Raw genomic sequence first — 8580 nt, 5'->3', positions numbered from 1 at the left:
TTTTTTTAACAAACTATCTAATTCAAATTTTTAGCAATAACATTTTTTTTTTTTTAACAAACTATCTAATTCAAATTTTTAGCAATAACATTTTTTCTTTTTATTAACAGACTATATAATTCAAATTTTTACCAATAATATTTTTTTCTTTTTTTTAGCAAACTATCAATCCAAATTTTTACCAATAACATTTTTTTCTTTTTTAAAAGACTATCTAATCCAAACTTTTAGCAATAACATTTTTTGTTTATTTTTAACAGACTATCTAATCCACATTTTTACCAATAACATTTTTTCTTTTTTTTTTTAACAGACTATCTAATTCAAAATTTACCAATAACATTTTTTCTTTTTTTAACAGACTAAAAAAATCAATAAAAAATCTGCTAATACTGAAAAAAAAAACACTATCAAATTAAAAAGTCTCCTCATGTTTCAGCGTTGTTTCCTAACCTAAAAAAAAAATTTAAGAATACATTGTTCATGACTTATGATTTCTTTTCATAGTTCATAAAATAAAGTGTTGAAGCAAGACTTATTTTTTTTCAATATAAATTGTTAGGTATTCTTGTTTTTTCTTTCTCTCTGCTAAAGTTATTTTTCGAGCATCGTGTTTTTCTTTTTTCTTTCATGTAATAAAAACATGCACAGATACACATATATATATATATACGCGGAGATATATGGAGAGAGAAAGATAGAGTGTGAGAGAGAAAGAAATATACATATATCTCTTTGCATATTCTAAAGAGACGTTTTTTTCGTCACTGTTTTTTTTTTGTGTAGAGGGACACATTTCTCACTTTTTTTTCTCAACTGAAGGGTTATTTTGTGTGGATGTAGGAAGGGTTCACTTTTTTTTAACCGAAGTGTTATTTTGTGCGGATGTAGGAAGGGTTTACTTTTTTTTTTCAATCGAAGGGTTATTTTGTGTGAATGTAGGGAGGGTTCACTTTTTTTTTTAAACAGAAGGGTTATTTTGTGTGGATGTAGGAAGGGTTCACTTTTTTTTCAACCGAAGGGTTATTTTGTGTGGATGTAGGAAGGGTTCACTTTTTTTTTTCAACCGAAGCTTTATTTTGTGTGGATGTAGGAAGGATTCACTTTTTTTTTCAACCGAAGAGTTATTTTGTGTGGATGTAGGAAGGGTTCACTTTTATTTTTAACCGAAGAGTTATTTTGTGTGGATGTAGGAAGGGTTCACTTTTTTTTTCAACCGAAGGGTTATTTTGTGTGGATGTAGGAAGGGTTCACTTTTTTCAACCGAAGGGTTATTTTTTGTGGATGTAGGAAGGGTTCACTTTTCTTTTCAACCGAAGGGTTATTTTGTGTGGATGTAGGAAGGGTTCACTTTTTTTTTTTTCACCCGAAGGGTTATTTTTAGTGGATGTAGGAAGGGTTTACTTTTTTTTCAACCGAAGTGTTATTTTGTGTGGATGCAGGAAGGATTCACTTTTTTTTCAACCCAAGTGTTATTTTGTGTGGATGTAGGAAGGGTTCACTTTTTTTTTTTTTTTAACCGAAGGGTTATTTTGTGTGGATGTAGGAAGGGTTCACTTTTTTTTTTCACCCGAAGGGTTATTTTTAGTGGATGTAGGAAGGGTTCACTTTTTTTTCAACCCAAGTGTTATTTTTTGTGGATGTAGGAAGGGTTCACTTTTTTTTGAAACCGAACTTTTATTTTGTGTGGATGTAGGAAAGGTTCACTTTTTTTTCAACCGAAGTATATTTTGTGTGGATGTAGGATAGGTTCACTTTTTTTTCAACCGAAGGTTTATTTTGTGTGGATGTAAGAAGGGTTCACTTTTTTTTTAACCGAATTGTTATTTTGTGTGGATGTAAGGATTCACTTTTTTTTTTCAATCGAAGTGTTATTTTGTGTGGATGTAGGAAGGGTTCACTTTTTTTTAAAACCGAAGGGTTATTTTGTGTGGATGTAGGAAGGGTTCACTTTTTTTTAACCGAAGGGTTATTTTGTGGGGATGTAGGAAAGGTTCACTTTTATTTTTGACCGAAGGGTTATTTTGTGTCGATGTAGGAAGGGTTCACTTTGTTTTTCAACCGAAGGGTTATTTTGTGTGGATGTAGGAAAGGTTCACTTTTTTTTAACCGAAGGGTTATTTTTAGTGGATGTAGGAAGGGTTCACTTTGTTTTTCAACCAAAGAGTTATTTTGTGTGGATGTAGGAAGGGTTCACTTTTTTTTTTAACCGAAGTGTTATTTTGTGTGGATGTAGGATAGGTTCACTTTTTTTTTCAACCGAAGGTTTATTTTGTGTGGATGTAAGAAGGGTTCACTGTTTTTTTAACCGAATTGTTATTTTGTGTGGATGTAGGAAGGGTTCACTTTTTTTTTCAACCGAAGTGTTATTTTGTGTGGATGTAGGAAGGGTTCACTTTTTTTTTTTCAACCGAAGGGTTATTTTGTGTGGATGTAGGAAGGGTTCACTTTTTTTTTCAACCGAAGGGTTATTTTGTGTGGATGTAGGAAGGGTTCACTTTTTTTTTTCACCCGAAGGGTTATTTTTAGTGGATGTAGGAAGGGTTCACTTTTTTTTCAACCCAAGTGTTATTTTTTGTGGATGTAGGAAGGGTTCACTTTTTTTTGAAACCGGACTTTTATTTTGTGTGGATGTAGGAAAGGTTCACTTTTTTTTCAACCGAAGTATATTTTGTGTGGATGTAGGATAGGTTCACTTTTTTTTCAACCGAAGGTTTATTTTGTGTGGATGTAAGAAGGGTTCACTTTTTTTTTAACCGAATTGTTATTTTGTGTGGATGTAAGGATTCACTTTTTTTTTTCAATCGAAGTGTTATTTTGTGTGGATGTAGGAAGGGTTCACTTTTTTTTAAAACCGAAGGGTTATTTTGTGTGGATGTAGGAAGGGTTCACTTTTTTTTAACCGAAGGGTTATTTTGTGGGGATGTAGGAAAGGTTCACTTTTATTTTTGACCGAAGGGTTATTTTGTGTCGATGTAGGAAGGGTTCACTTTGTTTTTCAACCGAAGGGTTATTTTGTGTGGATGTAGGAAAGGTTCACTTTTTTTTAACCGAAGGGTTATTTTTAGTGGATGTAGGAAGGGTTCACTTTGTTTTTCAACCAAAGAGTTATTTTGTGTGGATGTAGGAAGGGTTCACTTTTTTTTTTAACCGAAGTGTTATTTTGTGTGGATGTAGGATAGGTTCACTTTTTTTTTCAACCGAAGGTTTATTTTGTGTGGATGTAAGAAGGGTTCACTGTTTTTTTAACCGAATTGTTATTTTGTGTGGATGTAGGAAGGGTTCACTTTTTTTTTCAACCGAAGTGTTATTTTGTGTGGATGTAGGAAGGGTTCACTTTTTTTTTTTCAACCGAAGGGTTATTTTGTGTGGATGTAGGAAGGGTTCACTTTTTTTTTCAACCGAAGGGTTATTTTGTGTGGATGTAGGAAGGGTTCACTTTTTTTTTTCACCCGAAGGGTTATTTTTAGTGGATGTAGGAAGGGTTCACTTTTTTTTCAACCCAAGTGTTATTTTTTGTGGATGTAGGAAGGGTTCACTTTTTTTTGAAACCGAACTTTTATTTTGTGTGGATGTAGGAAAGGTTCACTTTTTTTTCAACCGAAGTATATTTTGTGTGGATGTAGGATAGGTTCACTTTTTTTTCAACCGAAGGTTTATTTTGTGTGGATGTAAGAAGGGTTCACTTTTTTTTTAACCGAATTGTTATTTTGTGTGGATGTAAGGATTCACTTTTTTTTTTCAATCGAAGTGTTATTTTGTGTGGATGTAGGAAGGGTTCACTTTTTTTTAAAACCGAAGGGTTATTTTGTGTGGATGTAGGAAGGGTTCACTTTTTTTTAACCGAAGGGTTATTTTGTGGGGATGTAGGAAAGGTTCACTTTTATTTTTGACCGAAGGGTTATTTTGTGTCGATGTAGGAAGGGTTCACTTTGTTTTTCAACCGAAGGGTTATTTTGTGTGGATGTAGGAAAGGTTCACTTTTTTTTAACCGAAGGGTTATTTTTAGTGGATGTAGGAAGGGTTCACTTTGTTTTTCAACCAAAGAGTTATTTTGTGTGGATGTAGGAAGGGTTCACTTTTTTTTTAACCGAAGTGTTATTTTGTGTGGATGTAGGATAGGTTCACTTTTTTTTTCAACCGAAGGTTTATTTTGTGTGGATGTAAGAAGGGTTCACTGTTTTTTTAACCGAATTGTTATTTTGTGTGGATGTAGGAAGGGTTCACTTTTTTTTCAACCGAAGTGTTATTTTGTGTGGATGTAGGAAGGGTTCACTTTTTTTTTTTCAACCGAAGGGTTATTTTGTGTGGATGTAGGAAGGGTTCACTTTTTTTTTCAACCGAAGGGTTATTTTGTGTGGATGTAGGAAAGGTTCACTTTTTTTTTCAACCGAAGAGTTATTTTGTGTGGATGTAGGAAGGGTTCACTTTTTTTTTAATCAATGTTTTGTCTGCAATATTTATTTCTTCGTAAAAACAATTTTTTTCTGGTTTCTGGATGTTTCGAGTGCGTTTTTCTGTTTGCGTTTGTGCGCGCGCGTTTAATAGCCTGCCATTTTTTTAAATTTGAAATATTTCTTCAGTTCCTTCTATTTTTGAAAACCGTGGACCTTAATTTTTTTCTATTCGTCGAGTGGCTTTTATTTTTGGTTATGCCGTGGATTTTTTCAGAGTCCAACTTTCGTCTGAAGGCAACATTTATAACAGATGGTGCCGTAATCGACTTTATCCTGGCAGGGTCGAAATTATTTCCATGTTGGAAAATATATCCTGGTCAAAAGGGCTCCATTTATAAGACGATCAGCCTGTCACTGGCGTGTGATCGGCTTCACGTGTTACACTAAATGTCTTAGAAACGGTACCATAAAGATGTGAAGATGGGCCAGTCATCAGGACCAGTGTATCACGAAGAAAAGCATACCTGAGATGTTGGATGTGGGTGCGTGGCTTCTTCATTCTCTCAAGATGACCTCTTCACCCTGGTGGCATTCTGGTTGGAATCTTCTTTCTTCGTCCTTAGGACCGCTTCGTTCTCTAATGGAGACATTTATGGTAGACACAAGAAAACACAGAACACGACACAATCGTAATATATATAGAATGTAATTAACTATTTATTTTACGTTATGTATACACTATATATTAAAAAAACAATTTACACTTTACATATCCTAAAATTATTAAACTAACTATGCTAACTAGTTTGGAGAGGCGGGAGGGGGTCCCTCCTCTCGTTTACGTTTACGGAGAGACAGAAATATGAGTGCTTACTCTATGTTGTCCGGACGAAAAAGAGGCCGATCAAGGAAAGGGAATTCTGGGGTTGTTTTTCTGTGTATCTCTACGCTTATGGCCAAATCACCACCCGGCCATGCTGAAGAGTGTGTTAACAACCGTGCCACTGAGAAATAGTGCCACAATTTATATAATGGAAATGATACATTTATATAATGGAGGTGAGACATTTATATAATGAGGATGAGACATTTATATAATGAAGATGAGACATTTATATACAGACACTAGTGTTTCATCCTTTCGGGACTCATTAGTGCCGGGTGTCACGATTAACACCCCCGCACACACATACATACGATATATTGTTGTTGCAAAAACAATATCGTTTTCTCACATATGTTACTTTTATATACGATTTCTGAATTAATCTATTGATATATATAGCCATGTTATATACCATTTTTGAACGCGTTATTCGCTCTATCGAATCGTGTTATTTGTTATCGTTCTCAATCTCTTCATTCATTTTTTTGCAGGTTTTTCGACAGCATGGACAAAATTCAAATCTGCACGATTTTCTTGTTCCATTTAAAACTAGGCCGAAAATCTGCCGAGACAGCTCGTGATATCAATGATGCGTTTGGCCCAGGAACCACTAACGAACGTGTGCACAACGGTGGTTCAAGAAATTTCGCAATGGTGACGAAAGCCTCGAAGATGAAGACTGTCGTGGCCGGCCGGCTGCGGTTGATATCGAACATTTGAAAACGTTAATTGAAGCTGATCCTCACAAAACCACACGAAGAAGTAGCTGTTGAACTCGATGTCGACCACTTAACAGTCGTTCGCCATTTAAAGCAAATAGGGAAGTTAAAAGTTTCCGCATGCATGGTTGCCGCATGAACTGAACGATAATAAAAAAAATCGTCGTTTTGAGGTGTCTTCTATGCTCCTTCTGCACAACATAAACGACCCATTTCTCGAGCGGAGTGTGACATGTGATGAGAAGTGGATACTCTACGACAACCGGTGACGTTCAGCACAGTGCTGGACGCCGGAGAAGCTCCACAACATTTCCCGAATCTGAAATACAACTGTAAATTGAAATAAAATTGTAAGGTACACCCGGGTTTGAACAGGGGATTAGGCAACCTGTAGTCGAATGCTCTAACACTAAGCTATATCTCTGGATTATAATATATCTCTTTTTAAGAAGAAATTATTTGCTGACATTTTATTAACTCCCTTTGCCGGTGTAACGTAAAATATTACCATGTAAAACATTATTTTTTTTATCTATAAGAGAAAAAAAAGCTATTTTTAAGATTGGTTCTTTTTCGACATTCGACACTTATCGGGTAAAGTTCTGTACAAGACATATCTAAGAACACTGCCAGATATATAAATTAGCTTTGTGTGAAATTTGCAAAAGGTAGGTTCAGCCGTTTCGGAACCTATGAGAAAGGAACTCACACACACACACACACACACACACACACACACACACTCTCTCTCTCTCTCTCACACACACACACGCACACACAAACTTTTCTATAATAGTAGATATTTTGTTTTTCTTTTCTTTAGTTAGATCGTATGTTACGCTTTTAAAAAGGCCAAATACAATTTTTGTAGGCCAAACTAATAGAAAAAAGGCCAAATTAGGAAAATTTAGCTCTTAAAATAGTCAATCTGATAAGCCTGGACAGGAAAATGAGAGTGACTTCTCTTCAATGTAGCCTCGTTTTCGAATAGCATTTTAATAATATTGGATCATTGTTGTTATAATGTGAGAAAGGAACTCGTATTAATTCTGGCATGCAGCGGTTTTACACTGAAGAAAAAACTCAGTGAAATGTTACGTAAAAAGAGAACACTTAAAAAAAACAGGGCATAAAAAGAACAGTCTGCTAATAGGTTGTGGGTTGAAGAAGTAAATTAAAAATTGTCTCCTACAATGGTATTTTATTATTTGTATTGAACTATGCAGGCTCCTTCAGTCTTGGACAGACTATGGATACCCAAAAAGGGTTGCTTGCGCATGAAATTTTTGTGGCAGGAGATGCGCAATCTTCAACCACACCTCTCCTGAGACGACATTGTTTAATACCAGTGGCAGGACGACTGGAAACAAATGCCGAGATAAGCGGAGAGCACATACAGCGTCTAGAATCCCCAAATGGTCACCCATCTGGTACTAACCAGGCTCAACGTTGCTTAACTTGGGTGATCTGACGAGAACCAGTGTGTCAACGCGATTATGCTGTATATTGAACTATGTAGCACAATATTAATTTCTGAGTATTTCTTAGTACTTATTAATCTCATTTTGGGTCAGTTCTATATTTAAAATACAATGAACACTATTTTCATGGAGTCGTTAAAAAACTCGTATTTGTTGCGTGTTATTGGTTTTTCTGTAAAAAAAAAAATTGGTGCAAGTCTATAAATGGGCCACAAGTAATCTGTTTTAGTATAAAAATCTGAAAAAAATCTTTATAATGTACGTACTTTGTCACTGTATGAAAATGTCATATTCCAAAAATCATGTAAATCAATCAAGTAGATTTTTTTTATTTAAGAAAATCAAATATTATCGGACGATTCATCGAAGAAAAAGCCAGGCGCCATCTTGTTTGAGAGATAACGCAACTAACGACCCCTGGCGGAAATATGGGTCAACAAGGGCAGCACATGCAGACCATCGAATATTTTATCAATAAAGTACTTTTCATTATTTTTATTATTTTTTTAAGAAAATCAATTTTTACGATTTCTAGGGATAATAAATAAATAAATTGACTTCTTTTAATAAAGAGAATGTGTGTTTGAGTTTGTATTACTGTACACATAGATTTGAAAAAGTTGTCAAAAAACAAATAAATGTTATCAAAGGCAAGATAAGTTACTTTTCTACTTAACTGAATAATTTTTTAGTGTTTTTATTCAATGTAACATGTTTATTCAGTTCGAAATACAAACAGTATTTACCGATGTATTGGAAAATTTAAAATGGCGCCGGCTTCTCTGTTGAACACAGTATGTTTGGGAAAATGAGCTAAAAATAAAAAATATACAAAATACTTTTAAAAACCTACCGAATATATGTCAGCCTATGTCACGGTAACATATTGAGCGACTTTCTAACAGTATTTTGTCTAGTTTTTTTTTATTTATAACCCCTTTTCCCAAACTTACCGTATGAAAGAGAGTCGGGCGAGCGCTATTTTAAATTTTCCAATACATCGGTAAACACTGTATGTTTTTCGAGCTGAATAAACATGTTACATTAAATAAAAACGCTAGAAAATTATCCAGTTAGGTAGAAAAGTAACTTATCTT

Source organism: Euprymna scolopes, chromosome 31 (genome assembly GCF_053919585.1).
Source record: "Euprymna scolopes isolate OS-2025 chromosome 31, ASM5391958v1, whole genome shotgun sequence".
In the NCBI taxonomy this organism is placed as follows: domain Eukaryota; kingdom Metazoa; phylum Mollusca; class Cephalopoda; order Sepiida; family Sepiolidae; genus Euprymna; species Euprymna scolopes.
This window is presented reverse-complemented; position numbering follows the sequence as displayed.